Source organism: Leopardus geoffroyi, chromosome C3 (assembly GCF_018350155.1).
Source record: "Leopardus geoffroyi isolate Oge1 chromosome C3, O.geoffroyi_Oge1_pat1.0, whole genome shotgun sequence".
Taxonomy (NCBI): domain Eukaryota; kingdom Metazoa; phylum Chordata; class Mammalia; order Carnivora; family Felidae; genus Leopardus; species Leopardus geoffroyi.
In genome coordinates, this window is record NC_059338.1 from 36,641,245 (window position 1) to 36,663,170 (window position 21,926).

Genomic DNA, 21,926 nt, shown 5'->3' on the forward strand with positions numbered 1-21,926 from the left:
CGCGAACCTGGTTCTCAAGTCTGGGAGCACCGAGGAACCCCCTGGGGAGCTCTGACGAGACACCCAGGCCCCAGCCCCACCCGGGAGACAAGCGGGTAGTCGCCCCCCGCTAAGGTCTCAGATTCATCTTGGGGCGCTGACCTGCCTGCCCGAGAGCCCCCGTGCAGGGAGGAGCCGTCTGAGCCTTGAGGTCTGGCCTTGAAGCTTCTGCACCTGCACCTGACTGAGTGTGCAGTCCACTGACCCTGGCGCTTGGGTCACCAGCTTCCGACTGGGCGACCTCACCGCCCTGGTTGCATACAATCCTTACAGTTGCTCCGTGGGAAGAAACTAAGGCTCAATAGAGCCACAAAAGGTCACAAAGCTAGTAATTCGGCCGACCAGCCTGGAGCCCAGGGCTGTGGGACTCAAAAGCCCACGTTCTTTCCACTGTAACACTTTAAAATCTTTTTAATAAGCTGCGGACCAGGTTCCTGGAAGGACCCGGGGAGGACAGTGGGGAAGGGGGAGTCAGAGCACGTGGACTCATGGCCCCTGAAGACATACACAGCCCAGACGACGTCCCTAAAAATTCCCCGGGGCCTCTCTTCACTCCCGCATGGCTGCACCACCTTCAATCTGAGTTGTCCCCTTCCGCGCCCCCATCCCGGGTATTGCTTTAGGTAGCGGTCCAATCCTCTCCAGGCTCTGGCTCCCAGGCTCCCTGCAGGAAAAGATGACAGCCGTTCTCCCTCACCCGGGAGTTGTCGGCAACTGTGCAGCCGGGGGCGGGGTGGGGAGGGGCAGGGGAGAGAGCCTCGGTCGGGGACACAGGGACCCGGAGATGGGGGATCGCAGAGCTACACCTACACGCCTCGGGCCCGGCGCCTGGGTCTCGCCTCGCTACACAGCGCCCCGCTTCTTCCTTGCGGGAGGCAGGGCGTCTCTGAGGCTCCTCATGCGTTTCGCGACAAGAGTGCCTTGCCTCGGCTGCCTGCACAGCCCTCCCGAAGAGGGAGGGGAGGAGAACCGCAAGGAGCTGCGTGGCTCTGCCGGTCCCAAGCTCCCGCATTACCCAGAGGTGTGACTTTCCGGGAGTGAAGGCTCCATCAGATGCCTTAGCATCGAGCTCCAAGAGGGGTAGGGACCTCTGAGGCCATGCAGCCCACCCACCCTTTTGACACATAGTCTGGGAGGCCGAGACCCAGGGAGATGGAGTGAGGCCTGAGGTTTCACAGCCTGCCTGCCCAGCTATGCTCGGTGCGCACCAGGCTCTCTGACAGGCAAACCGCCCTGCTTCCATACTCGGCCCAGACTCTACCGTAAGAACCCTAGTGCGGGAGGGGGGTGGGTGGGAAATGAGCATCCCTAGCAACGCAGGGAGCATGTGGTCCTGGAGGCGCCTGGAGAGGGAGGGGTTTGAAACCCTGGGCCCCCAGGCAGAGTACCACCCCATTTGAATTCAGGAATGGGGCAGGTGAACTGGTGGCCCACAGGGCTGCTGATGGCTGCTGTTATTATTATTAAGAGTGCAGAATTCTCCTAGGTTCTAACAACTGTGTTCATTCTCAATAAATGGTTTCTTAATAATCATTTTAATTAGCAAAAAGGCTGTCTTATTAAAGCTAATTAAAGGCAATTTGGGAACCTTATTTTCATACAATCATAAAATTAGAGAAACAAGAAGCTGGAGAAGTGAGGGATGTCTCCAGCTTTCTGCAGAGGGGGTGGGGAGGAGCTGGGAAGGGAAAGCCCAACCCCAGGTCCTGCTCTGTAGGGCAGGAGTGCCCAGTGGGTGGGTTGGAGCCTCCAGACTGGGATGAAGCCTATGCCCTTCTGGGGGGGCAGCTGCTGGGAGACATCCTCTGGTCACATCTTTGAAGCCAAATCAGAGTCACCAGAACTTCAATCCCCTGTGTTTCCACAATTGGTCACTTCCCTCCCTCTAGTTACCTTTAACTTGAAAATGTACTACTAATCTTACTATGTAAGATTCCCCCCTCTCTATAATGAGTTTTCAATGAGACTCATAGGTTTTTGGGTTTTCTTTTGTTTTTAGAAAGGCATTAAAAGTAGGAATTAATCATGGGTTTTTGGAATCAGAGATCTTAGTTACTAGCCTGGTTTCACATAAATTTGTGACCACAGGACAATGGTTTATGGGTACATAAATGTACCCTTTCTATAAATGTCTTGTGTCTAGCAAATGACTTCCCTAAGCTCTGGTTTCCTCATGAGTAGAATGAAGCTCATGATAAAACCTACACCCCTAGGTTGTTAGGATGTGTAAACAGATAAAGGATAGAAGTCACTTTACACAATATAGGCATACAATACTAATAGCTCTGTGATTCTTGTCCTTGTTGATATGGGCACAATTCAGGGAGCACATCCATGAGGGAGAGATAGACCACAGTCCGAGGGATTCCCTGGCTGCCTGCCCTACTGTCAGCCTCAGTCTCCAGAGGTTTGGGTGCCTCAGTGCCTGCCCTGCATTCCTTCTCTGTGGGGTCCCTTCCAAACCCTAGGACAGGACTCTCCTTGGCCATCCTTGGGACAGTGGTTTATGGGCATATACCTAATCTCAGTGCCTATTGTCAGAACTCAGCACAAGAAGGACACTGGGTAGAGGCTCAGTTCCTTGCCTTCTTGCTTTAAGCTTGTCAACAGCCATCCTCAGCAACCCTCCCAATAAATGAACCCTTTCTGGCAGGAATCTAACAGTTTAAAAGAGCTTTCCAGTTGGGGCACCAAAGTGGCTCAGTTGACTAATCGATTAATTGATTAAGCATCCGACTTCAGTTCAGGTCCTGATTTCGAAGCTTGTGAGCTCAAGCCCTGCGTCCGGCTCTGTGCTGATGGCTCAGAGCCTGGAGCCTGTATCGGATTCTGTGTCTCCCTCTCTATCTGCCCCTCCCCCACTCACACTCTCTCTTTCTCTCTCTCTCTCTCTTTCTCAAATAGATAAACATTAAAAAAAAAATTAAAAGAGATCTCCAGTAAATCCTACCAACAACACCAAGAATTCTTGCCTGTCCATGAAAGCTCAGGTTGGGGAAATATATAGATTTTGCACAGGAGGGCTTGTGCCTCTCCTTATCTGTTGCTTAGGCCATGGGACATTGAATGGCCATGAACTGGCAGAGGGCTCCCCTTCTGTCCACCCCTGAGCACCTCTGGATGAGGCCTTAACCATGGCAGAACTGACTGCAGAGAAAGGACAATAAGCAGATCTATGACATACTAGTGTTCAGCTGCCTGTTCTCAAAGTAATTGTTTAAGTAGGGACTTCTATCTTGATAATAACTATTATCACAGGCCTTATGTTTATTAACCTCCTCACCAGAAGGAAATGCAAACCTATAGCCTTCCGATTTTGATAAGCAGTCCACTTTCACGTAGCAGGGGCTGTAATCAAAGCAGAAATGACACACAAATTAACCAGCAATCCCCTGCATATCAGATACAGTGTATATTTTCTTCATCTCAGCCAAGAAAGGGACTTATTTCCCATCTGTGAGCATCGGCGGATTGTTAGCCCCACCACAGCTTCCGATGGGGCCGGGACTACCCTGACATGTCTGATTAAAGCTCCATGTTATACAGCAGTAGCTCTGTTTTCAAGGAGATGGAGGGAAGCTCACAGGACCCCTGGGGCAGGACACAACACTGCTCCTCTGAAAATTCCCTTTAAAAAAGTTGTCATGAAATCCAATTAACCAGCTGGAAGGCCAGCGTGGGCAGCCCTCCTCGGGGTTAATAAATAATAGAACACGCCCTGCATTGCAAGGGCTATCTCTCTTTTCTGAGTTGCGAGGCTGTGACAGCCTTCCTGGCAGGAAGAAACATGTACCACCACCACCCAGGTCCCTGAAACCTCAGTGGGTCCACGAGACAGAATGCCCCAGAGTCCTGGGGACACCTTCTCCCTGGCCTCTGCCCCAAGCCAGTAGTTCAACAGCTCAGCCCTGAGAGTGAGGGAATGAGTGAGGCTTGTCTTGAGGGATTTGAGCATTGGAATGGGCATCAGGTGTTCTGCTTTCTAGCTCCAGTTCTGGCTCATTCTCTTGTAAACTCTTCAGAGGCTCTGATCCTAGCTGAAGTTCTGTGAGGTAGGCTTTCCTTACTGGAGTACTCTGTGAGTACTGTGAGGTAGGCTTTCCTTACTGGTCCTCTCTCCAAAGCTGAGTGTACTGGGTGGGCTTTTTGCTTTGCTTTTGTAGGACCTGCACTCTTCAGTAGAAATTTAATGTGAACCACATATGTAATTTCAAATTTTCTAGTAGCCACATCTAAAAAAATAAATTCAAAGAAGTGGGTGACATTAACTTGAATAATATAATTTACTTAACCTAATATATACAAAAATTATCATTTTAACATATAATCAATATTAGAATTATGAATGAAATATTTGTATATTCTTTTTGTTTGGCATTAAGTCTTAAATCTAGTGTGTATTTTGCATTTACAACACATATCACTTTAGACAAGATACATTTTAAGTGCTTGATAGCCACATGTATCTGGTGGCTGCCATATTGGATGGTGTAGTTCTGGACTCTTGGCCCAGGGCAAAGGCCTGGCTGTGGGTCTAATGTGGGATTCCCTTGATCCCTTGTGCAGGGAGACATGCAGCACCCCCACCCCCCCCACTCCCCACACCTCCCCCACCCTCCCACTCCCCCCACCTCCCCCACCCTCCCCATTCCCCCACCTCTGCTACCCACCCCCCCACCTCACAACAACATCCCTTCTCCTCTCTGCTGCTTGGGCACCATGATCTTGCTTCTTGGGGAACATCCCCCCGTTCTCTAGTTCAAGGCTACAGAACCACAGAAAGGTATTGAATGCTGCTGCTACTCCCAGCGATTGTCCAGAGAAAACTTCCAGGCACTGGAGAGTCAACATCCTGGGGTGTCCTGGCTCTGGTCCATTCCCTCCTCACATCATCCACCCTGCCTGGGAGGGGGGATATGTGGAGCCATCCCAGAGTGAGTGGAACCAGGACTGTGGGGGGGCAGGTAGTGGAAGAGGCTGCAGGCAATAATGTTCCCTGGGGTGGCAAGGGCCTTTGTTAGGAGCAGAGCGATTGTTAATCCTCTCTGCTACTAGAGAGGGAGGATGTGGGTGGCAAGTAAAGTCTTGTCAGGGAAAATACCGGCAGGAAGGTGAGCCACATGCCCGAGTAACCACCAACTCCACCACTCCTCTTCTTTGATGTAGTGCCTTGGTGCCGTGCAGGCCGGGTCAGGCCTGTGACAGACACAGCCCTCCCCCGGTGAGTGTGACTGTGTGTGTGTGCGTGTGTCTGTGTGTGAGTGTGTGTGTGCCCTAGCCTCTAATCAGGCTGCACATGCCTGTCTCTATCTCCCTCCCACCTGAGAGTACCATCCCAAGGAGAAATGAGTCCTGGGTTCATATGTTCTGAGCCCCAAGTTTAGACATGTGGTCTGAGAAATAGGAGTGATGGAGAGGACCAGAAGGCTGAGACAGATGTCACCATGCTTGCTGCATCCATCCACACTCTCTGACTGCTCTCTGCCATCTTGTAGAATAGAAGTAGATGAATGATTATGTGCCTGTCCTCAAAGGGACAGGGTCTGAGAGATGCCACCCTAAGTGTGTTGAGCGGAGGGGGTAGGCTGCAAGGAGCAGAGAGCTTTGAGGGAAGCCATGTTCAGGGGCCTGGACTGTGGAACATGATGCAGCCTCAGTGAGGCCCCACAAGTGGGGAGAGGGCCACCTGTTGGTAAGAGAACGTCGGAGGGGTCCAGTTCTCATGCCAGGAACTGGGAACTCTGACTTAATGTCACCGCCATCCCCCAGATGTTAGGAAAAGCATGCTGGCTAATTGATCTCTCAAAATTATAAAACATTTTGTAGCTGACAAAACCCTTATAGCTCAGTTTTGGCCTAATTCTCCTAACAATTCTATATGGTTGCCCAGGCAGGTAATTACATCAGAGGATACAATCCCTTTGAAATTTTACAGAAAATATCTTGTGTGCATTTTTGAGGGGTGGAGGCAGGGATAGGAGAAAAAGGATCAGATTTTTAATGGAGTCTATGACATCCAAGAGGTTAAGAATTAGCAAGCTGTTCCAGTTTCTTCATTTAACAGGAAAGGGAACTGAAGCCCAAAGAAGATCAGTGACTCACCAAGGATTACTCTGCCTCAGGGCAGAGATAGGACTCGAAATCTGAGTCCAACTGCTCTTTTCACTGTACACCAAGCTAATGCAGATGGCTGAGGGGCTCAGGGCTCCAGGGATTCCTGGCTTGGGAAGCACCGGACTCCTGAATATAGAGATGGAGGCCAAGAGCAAAGGCGCCATCCCGGGTCTACCCTTAGCCAGCTGCACAACCATGGCCAAGACCTCACCCTCTCTGGACCTCATCTTACCCTCCTGAATGATAGAGAGACATGTCCTCTGACTCTCTACATCTGAGCGGCAGTGTAAGGACATGTGGACAGGAAATGTGATGGAGCTCCAGAGATGGGGGCAGGGAAGGTGGGGAGGGCAGAGGGAAGCAAGTGGATATAGACCCAGGTGGAAAGAGGGACTGGTCACTGGATAAATGGGATGGTTTGTTTTATAGTTTCGTTTCATCCCCTGGGGCTAAATCTCTCCTGGGAGGGTGGGATGAGCCTCAGCCCTCACCCAGTGTGTTACGAAAAGCCCCTCAAACTTTGCCTCTGAATCATCTGAATTGATCAGTCTTTCTTTTTTTTTTTTTTTTTTAAATTTTTTTTTTTCAACGTTTATTCATTTTTGGGACAGAGAGAGACAGAGCATGAACGGGGGAGGGGCAGAGAGAGAGGGAGACACAGAATCGGAAACAGGCTCCAGGCTCTGAGCCATCAGCCCAGAGCCCGACGCGGGGCTCGAACTCACGGACCGCGAGATCGTGACCTGGCTGAAGTCGGACGCCTAACCGACTGCGCCACCCAGGCGCCCCGATCAGTCTTTCTTTAAAGCAAAACAAAGAAGCTGGAACCTTTTCCATCTGGTTTAAGCATGAAGAGACTTAGTAAGGATATTGGAAGGACTGAAAAACTAGACTCCAGGCTGAGTTTTTAGGACGTTCCCAGAGTCACACTGTAGATCTGGCTGCCAAAGGAGATGCTGCCTGTCAGGAGCAAGAAGCCGCTGTGATCTGGTGCCAGCAAAGAGGATGACCCCTACCATGTCCCCGTCTCCAGGTAATTCTGTTCTGAGCCAAAAGTGCATCTGACTGGTGGCACCGAAATCACTAACCTGCCCCCTCACGGCAAGGGAAACTGGAAAGTGTGGGCAGTTTCATTTTGTCTTACTTTTCCCTGGGAAGGTGGCAGGTATATCCTGAAGAATTATTCAAATATCAAAAGGGCATCCAAACGATTAGGGCAATCACAAATAACATACATCTGTGATAGCGTCCCTTGGGATGCTAAGGTTTTCGAGGTCTCTCATTTTAAGTTAAACAATCTTTGAGGGGCGCCTGGGTGGCTCAGTCTGTTAAGCGTCTGACTCTTGATTTCGACTAAGGTCATGATCTCACGCTTTGTGAGATCGAACCCCACATCTGGCTCTGTGCTGACAGCACAGAGCCTGCTTGGGATTATCTCTCTTCTCTCTCTCTGCCCCTCTCCCGTTCAAGTGCTCTTTCTCCCACACTCTATCTCAAAATAAATACAAAGTTTTGAAAAAAAAATACCTTTTGAAAATTCATTGGGGTGCCTGGGTAGCTCAGTTGGTTAAGCAGCCGACTTTAGCTCAGGTCATGATTTCACGGTTCGTGGGTTTGAGCTCAGAGCCTGGAGCCTGCTTTGGATTCTGTGTGTCCCCCCTCTCTGCCCCTCCCCCACTCATGCTCTATCTATCTCTCAAAAATAAACAGTAGGGGCGCCTGGGTGGCGCAGTCAGTTAAGCGTCCGACTTCAGCCAGGTCACGATCTCGCGGTCCGTGAGTTCGAGCCCCGCGTCAGGCTCTGGGCTGATGGCTCAGAGCCTGGAGCCTGTTTCCGATTCTGTGTCTCCCTCTCTCTCTGCCCCTCCCCCGTTCATGCTCTGTCTCTCTCTGTCCCCCCAAAAATAAATAAACGTTGAAAAAAAAATAAATAAATAAACAGTAAAAAAATTAAGAAAAAGAAAATTCATGAAACTTCTATATTATATGGGTATATATCTCTGTTTAGCTATCTATATAGACAGAGATGTATGTCTATACATAAATACACACATACTATTCATAAGTACACATGTGCTACATACACACATTTTATTTAGTATAGTAATCATATTTGTCTAAAAATCTTTGAGTACAACTGAGGCACTGAGGAGGATATTTGAAGCTAATCTTCAGTTTCTTAAAACCTCAGCTGCACACACACCTAGGCTCGTAAAGATTTTAGGAAGGGAGAGTAGCAAAGTGTCCTGGTTTATCTGGAATAGGCCTAATTTATGCCTGTGGGCCCAGCATAATTACCAATAACATTCCTATCCGCCTCCAAAGTGTCCCCATTTAGATGATAAATTATATGGTCATCTTATTCTTGGGGACACCTGACGTGACTGGTCTCTGGCCTCTGGGACGTGCTGACAGCAATGTCACTGCAGTTTGAATCTCTCCGGGAAAACTTGGCAGTCAGTGGACTCGTCTTTATTTTACTGTCAGATGTTGGACATCCAGGCCCTGCCTCACTACCTCCAACCAACCAGAGACCTCTGGGGCTGTGGGCTTCTAAGTCCTGCTCCCTGTGAACTAAGAACGTGTAACAGACTCTCACACAGGCCATTGTCCTATTGTTCTTGCCAAGCATGTCCCTCCTGCTGCTCAGAACTACCCTCCTCCAGGAACCATCCCTAAACTCATCTCACTGTAAATAAAGTCCTTTAATACACCTTGTCCTCACTTTGCATGAAATTAGCTGAAGCCTGCTTTCATGCTAATTTTGTATGAGTTTGATAGCCATTTCATTTACCAAAGCTCTGCCCCTGACCACCGACATGGACTCCCATGTCCCCATCAGACTAGAGACCCCGGGGTCAGGGCTATCTACTGGGGGTTCCTAAGAGCAGAGACTGAGTCTTCCGCATCACTCCTGCATCACACCGGGCTCCTTAAGGGCAGGGAACTGCCTCCCCTATCAGGGGCTCCTGAGATCAGGAATCCTGAAATCTGGAAGACAAAGATTGAATCTCCTCCTCGTTCCCACCTTTGCCTTCTATGCCTGAAGTCAGCTCCCAAGGTTCAAGGGAAGGTATAGGTATGGGTCTTTTTCTCCTGATTCCTCACCCACTTGGGCTGGTGGAGGGGTAAGGTTTGTCCCTGCACGTCCCCCCCCCCCCGGTCCCCCCTACTTAAAGCAGTTCTGATTTTTCCAGTCTGCCTGGGCCTCCAGGCTGCAGAGCACACTCCGTGCTTAATGAAGCGCATTCTCCATCTGTGGTCTGGCCCTCCTGGCAGCTCCAGCTGCCTGGGGCCTGGCTTTGGGGAAAGCAGTCAAGAAGTTCCCTCATCCCTGGCCCCCCCCCGCCCCCCACGTACACACCAGGGGATCCACTCCCCCACAGCCTGCCCTACCCCACCCATTTTAGGCTAATGAGATCCAGACCTCACACCAGAGCTGCTCTGACTGGGTTGACCTATTTAATTAAAACAGCAGCTTCCAAAAATGGAGGTTCAGCTCCAAAAGCTCTGCCCCTGGCCACAAAGACAGACTCTGGCTGTCTCTGGCCAGCTCGGGCTTTGGCATGCCTTCTCAGTCCCTGACTTTCTTCTCTCCCTCCCACCTTTCCTCTCTTCCCTTTTCCAACATCTGTGTCCAGAAAGGAAGAAAAACCCTGTTTGGACTGGCCTCCTTCCATCTGTCATTTTTTCCCCCCTTTCAAACGTCTTGTCTAAAGCAGAGTCAGTTACATAAACATTCCACCTCTTTCCATAAATTGGCCGCAGTTTCTGAACAATAGGGTTACTGTGAAGGGAAGAGAGAACCCAAGGCCACACCCCACAAGTGCTGGTCCCCCCCCCCCACCGACTCCCCCTCTCCCCCCAAATAGAACCAGAGACTTATTCTTTGAAAGAACCAAAGAGGAAATCCAGAATCTTCAGGCGAGACCTTTTCTGTTGTGCTTGGAACAGTTTCTTCACCAACTCCCCTCCTGGTCTGCCCCTCCCGCTGCCGTTCCTCTCCTCAGCTTCAAGCCCTTTGAGCTAATGCCCAATTTCTGTTTTTCCCTTCACTGCTTGACAGTGTATGTCAGTGTGCGTCCCTGTCCCTAGGGCAGAGCGTGTGGATGATGAGGTTGGTGGTGGTGGTGGGTGTGTGTGTGTGTGTGTGAGTCTTCTGGCATGATTTTTGGAGGCACGCCCTGAAGATTTTGTTGCCTTTTTCTTTAAATAGAAACAGTTGGACCTTGCTAATTCAGACCAGTTGGAGAAAAGTCCAGAAGGGAAGGGAAAAAAGTCTGACTTAACAGAGTATGCTTAAACATAGGCCTTCTTATTTCTCCCGAGTTCATCCAGTCACTGGAACTGGACTAACCACATTTGCAGATACGGTCCTGCCAGGCCTGCTTCACATGAAGATGAAAATCGTTCTCCGCATCATCTTGAACACCTAATTAAATGTGAGGGCTACTCAGGGTGTGAAAACACATTTTTCCTTAATAGGTCAGATGTCTTCAACATTAGTAACTCTTCTCATTGGCTTAGTGAACTGGCTTCATAGCCAGACTGTGTGCTCTTTAAGGACACATTCCATCTCTCTTTTTTTTTAAGTTTATTTATTTATTTTGAGAGAGACAGAGCGCACAAGCAGGGGAGGGCAGAGAAGTGGGGGGTGGGGGAGACAGAGGATCTGAAACAGGCTCTGTGCTGATAGCAGAGAGCCTGATGCAGGGCTCAAACTCATGAACTGTGAGATCATGACCTGAGCCAAAGTCAGAGGCCTAACTGACTGAGCCACCCAGGCATCCCAAGGACACATTCCATCTCTTAATCAATTTGCTACTCCTAGCACATAGTAGGTGTGCACAATCGATGTTGAGGAGGGGATGGATGGATGGATGGATGGAAGGAAGGATGGGTAGATAGATGAAATGAGTGAAGCAGGAGTAGATGGGGAAAGAGCGTTGGTACGGGGTGGTTAAAGCAAACTTCTATTGGCCTTACCCCGATGAGTGGGAGGAGTGGCAGAGACATGCATCAGAACAAGAGCATGGCACTGAAAACACGGTCATTAGCCCCCACAGAAAGTGATAGGAGATGGTGAAGGCAGAGATGGTGGGGATGTGGCTGGGGCAGTGAATGAGTATTGAGAGCTCGTGCAAAGCAGGGGTTAGGAAGGCTAGGATTGAACAGAGCTGGCAGAGAGGTGTAATTGTGTGAATGGGTTTGTGAGAAGGTCTGGGGTTAGAGGCAGATGTGGGCATGACAAGGTATAAAGAGATTAATCTCTCATGGGTAACAAAGATCACTGGGGTGCTGTATCAGTGCTTTTGGCTGCAAATAACAGAAAGTTTAGTTCCGTTGGTTTATACCAGTGGCTCTCAAGCGAGGATGACTTTATCCTCTAGAGGACATTTGGCAATAAAGGGAGACAATTTTAGTTGTCAAAACTTGGCTTTGGGATGCTGCTCAAATCCAGAGGGCAGAGGCCAGGGGTGCTGCTTAGTATCCTACAGAGCCCAGAACAGCCCCCACAACGAAGAATTATGCTTCCCCAAATGTCAGCAGCGGTGTTGTTGAGAAACCCTGGCTTAAACCAATTGGAAACTGTTTTGTCGCATATCACAGTTTCAAGTTGGTGATTTTGTCCACTCATTGAAAAGGTGGGTTCTCTCCATCGGTAGGCTTTACCTCTGCCATTTACAGGGCCTGTATTCTCTCAGGGCCACAAGACACTACCGTGGCTCCAAATGTCACATCTTCATTCAAGAGCATCTTCCTGTCCCTGGTTAAAGCTCAACTTCCCTTGTCGTCTCCCTAGCCTTGTGTTTCATGCCTTTTACTAAATCAGTCCTGGGCAAGAGGATTGCCTTGATTGGTTTAAACTAATTGAAATCGTTCACCTCCACCCCTGGAACTGGTGCTGGGATCTGAAACCTGAAGAAAAATGATATTTTGTTAGAAAGAAAAAGTGTCTTATAGAGAGGGGAAAGGGGCTGCATAGTTCACATCAAAATCTCCCCCAACTTACTAGGTTCGTAAAACTGAGCAATGAGCTGCTGGCCCTCAAAGCTGGAGCTTTTGCTGCTCAGTCATTCACTTTGCATCCTCCCCCACCTCAACCAAATCATTTCTTCCAGAAAAAAATAGATACTTACAGAATGCCTTCTGACCATGCTAGTGACAAAACAAACACGAGTGCTACTGGCTTGGAGCTTGTGGTCTTGTAGGGGACATATTAATCAAATAATCTCACACATGATATGTAATTATAGACAGAAATATGCTGTGATTAAAAAGTAGCCAGAAGGGCGCCTGGGTGGCTCGGCCAGTTGAGCATCTGACTCTTGATTTCAGCTCAGGTCATGATCCCAGAGTCATGGGATCCATGTCAAGCACGAAGCCTGCTTAAAATTCCCTCTCTTTCCCTGTCTCTCTCTCTCTCTCTCTCTCTCTCTCTCACACACACACACACACACATAAACACACAGAAAAAAAGTAGCTGGAGCTATGGCAGCATATAACAGGAGACCTTACATGGGGAGTGAAAGAGAATCAGGAGAGGTGTTCTTGGTTGGGCTAAGATCTGAAGAATGGAAAAAATTAACTACATGAAAGATGGGGGCAGAGGAGATTTTCTGGGAGGGTGACCACATCTGCACATCCCTCTGTTGAGAAGAGCACAGCTCAATCCAGGAAATATCCTAGAGCCAAGCACAGGTCTAGGGGAAGCTGGCACAAATATTGAGAGGTTAGGCAAAGGCTAGATCTCCCAGGGTCCTGCAGTGCATGCTAAAGATTTTGCTCTTGACCTTCACAGCAAGGAAAAGGCATTCAAATGCTCGACAAAAGGATCACATTGGTTGTAGCATGAAGAACAAATTGGGGAGAATCAAGTGGGATTTGAGAAGACAGGGAACCACTGCAGGGATGAAGGCAGGTGAGAAGTGATGGTGGTTTGGACCAGGGTGGTAGTGACAATGAGGACAGGTTGTTAGATCAAAGAGACATTTAAGAGATAAAACTGACAGAATTTAGAGAAGGATTTGTTGTGGATCAGGGGAGACAAGAAAGCGTTAAGGATGGGTTGTACAATTCTGGACTGTGAAAATGGTTAGGAAGGTAGAGCCATTTACTGAGAAAGAAAACACTGGAAAAGGAGCAGACTTGTGGAGAAATTAGAGTTTAGTTTTGGACATGGTGAGATTGTAGTTCCATTAAGACATCCAAGTGGTGATGATGAGTAGGCATTTAGATACATGGATCTAGTGATCAAAGGAGAAGACTGGGGTGGAAATATAAATGTGGGAGATACCAGCATACATGGTGTAGTGTTATCTATTGCTGAGTAACAATGACCTCAACACTTAGAGGCTTAAAACAGCAATGATCATTTATTATCATTTATTTATCTCTTATGGTTTTGGTGTATTGGGACTTTGGACAGGGTACAGAGAAGATGACTTAACTCTGCTCTACAATGTCTGACATCTCAGCTGGAAGACTTAATGGCTGGGAGCTGGAATTATCTGATGTTGATATTGGCTGTTGGTTGAGACCTTAGTTTAGTTGCTTAGCTGTTGGCTACAACACCCACATGTGGCCTCTCCATGGGGCCTGGGCTTTCTCACAACAGGATGGATTGGTTCCAAAAGTGAAACTCTTAAGAGAAAGAGCCAAATGGAAACTGTATTTTTTATATGACCTAACCTCAGAGGTCATATAGTGTCACTTCCACCATACTTCATTGGCCAAGGAAGTCATAAGCTGCCACTCAGATTCAAGGGGCGGGAACTCAGATCCCACTTTTTGGTGGCAGAGTGTCAGTTACATTGCAGAGGAGGTAGGTGGGATGAGATAGATACATAGATGTACTTATCCTTATACTTATCCTTATCCTTATACTCTGCCACAGATGGTAATTGGGAGGTAATGGATAAGACCTCCCAAGGAAAGAGAATATAGAGAAAAGAGCCTACAATGGAAACTTGGAGTGATCTCACATGGCAGGATGAAAATGAGTCTACAAAGGAGATGGATAGGAACAGGGAAGGAGGTAGGGGGAAAATTGGAGAGTATGACCTTACAGAAACCTTTGGAAGAAAGTTCATTCATTCATTCAGCACTTTCTACACCAGCTGCTCTAGGTGTTGGAAATATAGGAGTGAATGCAAAATTTCCTGATTTTGTGATGCTTACTTTCCAAGAGAGAAGTATCCAGCTACTTGAGAACTGCAAAGATGTGCTTTGGAGATAGTCACAGGAAGGTCACTGGTGACCTTTGTAAGAATGACTTTATTTAGAGTGATGGGGTGGAATGCAGACTGGAGTGGATTGAGGAATGAGTGTAGTAAATGGGTTGGGAAGGCAAAGATATCTCTGGTTTCCTGAAGGTAAAGATGTCTGCCACAGAACGCCACCCTGGGCATTCCATCTTCTGTGTACCATGACCTGTTGTCAGGGTGCATGTCTGCATTGGTTCTTCATGCCCAGGGGCTCAGAAGTTGGAAGAGGCTGAAGCCCCGTTGTAATTGGTAAGGAACCTGGATGAGTTTTCCCTTGGCTCCATTCAGTGTTATTTGAGAGCGAACTAAGAGAATGTGCTGCCTCGTATAGACCCAGCCTCCAAACCCAGCCATACTGGCCTATCACAGGCTATGCCTGTTCCTACCTTCCTGATGACTGGACTTCCATCCTTCCTTCCCTCCTTGTTTCTATTCCCTTCACCTCTTGAAGCCCACTTCAAGACTCCTTCTCCATGAAGAAGTACACACTCCCGTCCTCATGGATCCCCTCCCCCACTGAAATCCTGCCCCAAGCTTGGCCCTGCACCTGGCATGGGTCTGACCCATTATGGGCCCATAATCTATGTGTCCTATTTAGTCTCTTCATATCACACGTAACCTTCCTAAAGAGGACCAGGATTGAGATGTTTCCTATGTCTTCACAGTGATTGAGCAGAGCTCAGCATTGGGTTAAATAGCAAGGGACTGATATTTGTCGCATCTACCAAATGAATCAATGCAAAGCCTGCCCGTGGCCTCCCACACTTGCCCCAGACTACATGCCCCTCATGTCCAGTAGCTGGATCCGGGAAAGGAATGGGTCTGACTTTTCAAGAGTCTGCTTGTGAATCTCTTGGGAAATAAACAGCAGGAGAGAACCTCTCTATACTCAGGAAGCTTCAATATGGGGAAGGAGGAAAAGGGACCCGGTCCCTCATTCCCAGAAGAGTGCCCAAACCAGGTAGCAGAACACATCAATTCACAGCAACAGCTGAACAAGTCCATTTAGTTACAGTACATAGATACAGAATAAAGGACTAAGGCAGGATGGTCCTCTCTTCTTTGGCAATATTTTTTCTAAGTGAAATGCCTTAAATTTGCTGTGGGAGAAATACAAACACCACTGGTTAGCTGTATCACCTTGTGCAAACTGCATAACCCATCTGATGCTCAGTGTTCCCATTTTTACCAGGGCAATAATAATCCCACTACCTGGGATCATTAGAAGAAGTGAATGAGACAATGTACTGTTGGTTTGTATTATTTGCAGACTCTATAAGTTACAAATCCACCAACTCACTAAAATTTATTTGTAAACCCCAAATCAATCTTTGCAGGACTCTCAGGATCATTCTGGAACACATACAAAGAGGTGGAAAATTTGAGTCACCTGACACACGTTTCCAGCTGAAGTCGAACAAGGCACAATACCTTCTCGTTTCAGCTCTCGTACTGTAAACCAGTGTCCTTTTTGTGACCAATTTATTGCCATATTTTTGGCATTTTTGTGTTTTTTTCTTTCACTGATGATTTTGCTGTTTACATTTTTTTTTAACGTTTATTTATTTTTGAGACAGAGAGAGACAGAGCATGAACGGGGGAGGGTCAGAGAGAGGGAGACCCAGAATCCGAAACAGGCTCCAGGCTCCGAGCTGTCAGCACAGAGCCCGACGCGGGGCTTGAGCTCACGGACAGCGAGATCGTGACCTGAGCCGAAGTCAGCCGCTCAACCGACTGAGCCACCCAGGCGCCCCTGAGTTTGCTGTTTAAAATGGGCCTAAGCAGAGTGCTGAAGTGCCGTCTACTGTTCTAAGCACGAGAGTGCTGTGATGTGCCTTGAGAGAAAATACAGGTGTAAGGTAGGTTTGGTTCAGGTGTGAGTTATAGTGCCCCTCAGCCGTGAATTTGATGTTAATGGATCAGCAGTATCTATTAAGTAAACACAAGCACGCATACATAAAAGGAGGTTGTGTATTGATGGGTTGATGAAAATGTAACCAGGGGCTCTCAGGAACTTAACCCTGCAATTCCCCCAGAAACAACAGTTCGGTATTTGCTAGCTCAGTGAGTGTTTGCAGTGACTGTATAGAACATAACTACTGGGACTAATGAGAATCCACTGTATATAGAAGCTCCTACACATTGTGTGGTGACGACAAGGCTTCAGGAAGTGTTTATTCTGAATCTCAGTGAGAAGGCAGGAAGCACTCCGGGCAGGTTTTTGCCACAGTTGTTCAAGCTTTGCCAGGAATTTGGTTCTGAAAAGAGTCAAAAAGGAATTTTCACATATCCCCACACCATGCTCTCCTGTCAAATACAGTATAACAACAATGGGTTGTAACCACCCCTTATACCCCAGTCACTGCTACGAATAATGTGCTCTTGTTAATAAGTTTCTTACTCCTCTTCTGCCCTGTGGGTGCCTCATGTTTCTGCCCCCAGAGAGGGAGCTCTAGGCTGAGCCGGTGTCTCCTCGCAGCCTGAGGGGTCTGAAGGGGGTCTCGTCTCCTCCTCTCTGGGTGTTTTCTGCCCTCTTTTTCTCTCTGTCCCGACTGGCTTGTATTTGTTGCTTCTGCTTTCATTGACCCTGGGGGAAGCAAAAAGCAATCAAAGCCTTGTCTGGATCCTGGCTCCCTGGCAGGGTGACAGGGCGTCTCTAAGCATAGGTGGTGGAGCAGGACGTGTGGAGAGGGTGAAGGGACTCTGGCCACCAGGTTTCTCCCCATAGGAAAGGCCCTCCCCGATCAGGCCACTGCTGGCCCCCACCAAGGTGGGGGTGGAAGCCGCAAGAACAATGGGAAGCTGCAAGATTTACTCTACACCTGGGTCTGATTAGAGTCCCATTCCTGAGGCTCTCCGGGCTGAACGCGTTCTCCCCAGGCAGCCAATTGGAGAAAATCTGCAAACCTGTGCTGAGGCCAGGCTTAGGGAGGCAGCCCTCCCCCTCCCACCCCGGGTGAAATGGAAGGGCTGTGGGTACTTGATCTTTATCTGAGCCCTCTCTGCCTCTCGGCCTCCTGCCAGCAACTAGTAGCCCCCAGCCAGGATCCTCCAGGAATTCAGAGCCTGGTGATTGTATTACCTTCTGAATTCCGTTAGCACACGCTGGCTGGGGAAGGGATGGTGGGGGGGGGGGGGGGGGGCGGGGAAGGAAAGTAAGGGGAGCCATCCAGCAGTGCTTGGTGCCAAGCAGACACCTTCCTTTGCTTGTCTCTGCCTTTCCAGCTTCAAATCCGTCTTTGCCCCCATCTCCCATGCTCTCTGCAGGGAAGGACATGGATTATGTATATATAAACTAAAAAAAATAAGCATTTTACAGGCTGTTCATAGGAAAACAGAAGTTAACAGTAATAGTAATCATAGGAAAACTATGTGCCGGGAACTGATTGAATTGCTTTACACATATTAGCACCTTTAATTTTCATATCTCTATTTTACAGATGAGGAAACTGAGGCAGAACTGTATGACCTTCAGGATGTCAACACTTCCCCATTTTAAGCTGCTGTTTCCTCATAACTATAAAGAGGCATTAGACAAGATGAATATACAGTACCTCCCATCTCCATTTTTTTCTTTTCTTCCTTTTTTTTTCTTTTTTTTTTTTTTTTTTTCCTTTTTGGTCTCTTTTTATACCAGGAAGGAGGAAAAGGAAGGAGAAAAGAATTTATTGAGTCCCTACTACCTTGGGTTCTATAGCAGAGTTGGTAAAGTTTCTCATAGAGGGCTAGAGACTAAGTTTGTTAGACTTTGAGGTCCATCTAGTTTCTGTCACAACCACTCACCTATACTTTTATAGCATAGAAGCAGCCATTGGCAGCATATGAATAGATAAGCATAGTTGTGCTTCAATAAAACTTTATTTAGCCAAAAAGGCAGAGGGCTGCATTGGCCCTCTGGCCTATTTAGCTCAATAAGAATCTGATTATCCAGTCTGGGGTCCTACCTTCAGAGAGCTTACACTCTGCTCCAGGCTTCGTCATGAGCTCCATGGCTATGACTGATCTATTCCATCTGTGAACATGCAAAATATACAAAACATGTATACACACACACACACACACACACACACACACACACACAGTGCTCCCCAGCCTTAGTCCATTGCACAAGCCAAAGGTCTCTTTTACACATTGTTTGGCAGTTCGTATGTCCAGAAGGGCATTTACTGGGCATCCACTGAGTCCCAGGCACTGTACTTAATGCTTTCTTATACATTAGCTCAATTCAGTAGGAATTATGATCCCTGTATTAATGTTTTAGGTCTACCATAACAGAGTACCACAGATGGGATGGCTTAAACAATGGAAATTTATTTTCTTACAGGTCTACAGGCTAGAAGTCCAAGATCACAGTGTTAGCAGGGTGGGTTTCTTCTGGGACCTCTTTCCTGGTCTTGTAGATGGCCACCTTCTCCTTCTCATGGTCTTCACTTTCTGCTTGTCTTTGCCCTAGTCTCCTTTTCTTATAAGGACACCAGTCGTATTGGATCAGGGCCCACCCATATGACCTCATTGTACCTTCATTACCCCCTTAAAAGACCCTATCTCCAGTCACATTCTGAGGTGCTAGGGGTCAGGACTCCAACACAGGAATTTCTGGGGAGGACAGCTCAGCCACACATTTCCACCTACAGAAAACATAACAGAGACTCTGAGGGGCCAGGTTATCTACCCAAGTTCACACAGTAATTTGAATGCCTAACTCCAAAGCCCCTGCTCTTAATCTCTTGGAGGTAGTTTGTTCATCACAGGAAAATCACAGCCTTTTTTGAAAATCAAAGATAATAGTTTCAGGGAGCTTTATAATTAAAGGCTTCTCTATGGACAATCTTTAAAGTAATAACTAAACACCAGCTTGGCCATTTCTTTGGCCACTAGAAATGTGATAACTTTCAAAAGAAGGATGCTGTCTCCTCCACTGACTGCCCTACCCGTTAGGAATTGTCTTGTAGCCCACTGCACACTACCTCTTTCAGTCCTTCTCACCCCCAGCTTCTCCCTCCTCTCCCTTACTTGAGTGTCCTCTCAAAAGTACAGGTTTCATCCTAAGTGCCCGAAAAAAAGGCACCAGGTCCCAAGAGAACAACTGCTGAGACAGAGGAGGGCTTTCCCAGGACCGCTTTAGCCACAGCCCCACAGGGACAGGCCCTGCCCCATGAGACTGAGTTTCAACAAATGACCACCAAGCTGTAGGTCTGCAGTGGCCACAGGGGAGACCCAGGACAACCGTAGTCACTGAAGTAAGTAGGCAAGGGGTTGTTTGGCTAAACATATTTCTCAGATGAGGAAGAATCACTCACATCGACTTTCATTAAGTTTTGCAGAGTATTCTTTTATGTTCTCTATATCCTATCCAATCTTTAGACATCTGATTAGATTCTTGACACTCCTCCACAAATAAGACATTTCTTCTTATCTTGGTCCTTTTTTTCCCCTTCTAAGTCCATGTCTTTCTTTACTTCTGCTGTTTGTATATATTTATCCCACTGATACGGTTGTCTCCCCTGGTCTCTTCCTTTAAGAGGATCCAGGCTGTTTTCTGTCCTTGCATTATGCACTTTGTCTGGTTTTTCCTTCATTTTCTAATATTGGCTTGACTCACATTGAGTGAAATGCACAGATTTTAAGAGTAAAAGCTCTATGAATTTTGACAACACTGGTATAAGCCATACTTTGGTCAAGACACAGGCCACTTCCATCACTCTAAAAAGTTTTCCCATGCTCCTTCCTTGCCAATCCTATTTCCATCCCTACCCTGACCCCCAGGCAACTGTTGTCCCAATTTTTTCCACCAATTTTCATCAATTTTTTTTTATTTTTCTAGAATTTCATATGAAAGGAATATACATTTCTGTCTGCCTGGTTTCTTTGGCTCAGCCTGATGTTTTCGAGATTCAGCCACATTGCTGCTTGTGTCCATAGTTTATTCCCTTCTATTCTTTTTTTTTTAATCTTTATTTATTTTTGAGAGAGAGACAGCATGTGAGCAGGGGAAGAGCAGAGAGAGAGGGAGACACAGAATCCGAAGCAGGCTCCAGGCTCTGAGCTGTCAGCACAGAGCCCGACATGGGGCTCGAACTCACAAACTGTGAGCTCATGACCTGAGCCAAAGTCGGACGCTCAACCGACTGAGCCGCCCAGGCACCCCATTCCCTTCTATTCTTGAGCAGTATTTCACTGAATGCATGTATCAGTGTTTTTTTATCCATTTTCTCATTGATGGACATCTGTGTTGTCTCCAGGTTATTATGAATAAAGCCACCATGAGCATTCTCATACAAGTCTTTGTGTGGACATAAGCTCCAAGTTATCTTTGCTAAATATCTAGGAGTAGAATTGATGAGTAATAGGGTATGTGGAATGCTGAGTTTTATAAGAAAGTGCCAAACTATTTTCCAGTAGTTTTTGTACTATTTTATACCCCACCAGCGATGAATGAGACTTCTGATTGTATGATATCTGCATCCACATGGGGTTGTCTCTTTGATATTGAGTTGTTGGGGTTTTTAATATAATCTTATGTTTGAGAGGTTGGTTTCTGGCATGATGGTGTGAGGAGCTCTGCAGAACCACCCCCCAGTGAAATTGGTGAAAAGCATTAAAAAAAAATTTTTTTTTCAACATTTATTTATTTTTGGGACAGAGAGAGACAGAGCATGAACGGGGGAGGGGCAGAGAGAGAGGGAGACACAGAATCGGAAACGGGCTCCAGGCTCTGAGCTGTCAGCACAGAGCCCGATGCGGGGCTCGAACTCCCGGACCGCGAGATCGTGACCTGGCTGAAGTCGGACGCTTAACCGACTGCGCCACCCAGGCGCCCCGGTGAAAAGCATTTTTTTAAAAAACACGATACTTAAAGGCTCTGGAAATGGAAGTAAGGACATATACATTTTTTAAATGTTTATTTATTTTTGAGAGAGAAAGTGAGACAGACAGACAGACAGACAGAGCACGAGCAGGGGAGGGGAGAGAGAGAGGGAGACACAGGATCCAAAGCAGGCTCCAGGCTCTGAGCTGTCAGCACAGAGCCTGATGTGAGGCTCGAACTCATAAACCACGAGATAATGATCTGAGCCAAAGTCGGACGCTGGGAATAAGGACATATAACAAATAAAGAAATATTTATTGAAGGGGTGCCTGGGTTGCCCAATAAGTTAAGCCTCTGATTTCAGCTGTGATCAGGATCTCCCAGTTTATGGGTTTGAGCCCTGTGTCGGGCTCTGTGCTGACAGCTCAGAGCCTGGAGCCTGCTTTGGGTTGTATGTCTCCCTCTCTCTCTGCCCCTCTCCTGCTCTTGCACTGCTTCTCTCTCTCAAAATAAATAAGAGTTAAAAAAATTAAGAGAATTAAAAAAAGAGAAATATTTATTGAAGAAAATCTACAAATATCTAGTCAAATGAAAGTGACAGTCTGTGGTATTTGAACCACTAGTTCTTCATAGAAATTGATAAGCTGATTCAAAAATTCATATGAATTTTCAGTGGACCCAGAAGAGTCAAGACAATC

General features: G+C 47.4%; 1 long non-coding RNA gene across 1 annotated transcript; it reads right to left on the minus strand.

Moving 5' to 3' along the window:
* Positions 1-16,373: 16,373 nt before the first annotated feature.
* LOC123586443 lies at positions 16,374-17,477 on the minus strand. Its single transcript, XR_006706794.1, has 3 exons — positions 17,401-17,477; positions 16,775-17,007; positions 16,374-16,678 (listed from the first exon to the last, which is right to left on the minus strand). It is a non-coding gene; the product is annotated as an uncharacterized LOC123586443 (long non-coding RNA).
* Positions 17,478-21,926: the final 4,449 nt, after the last annotated feature.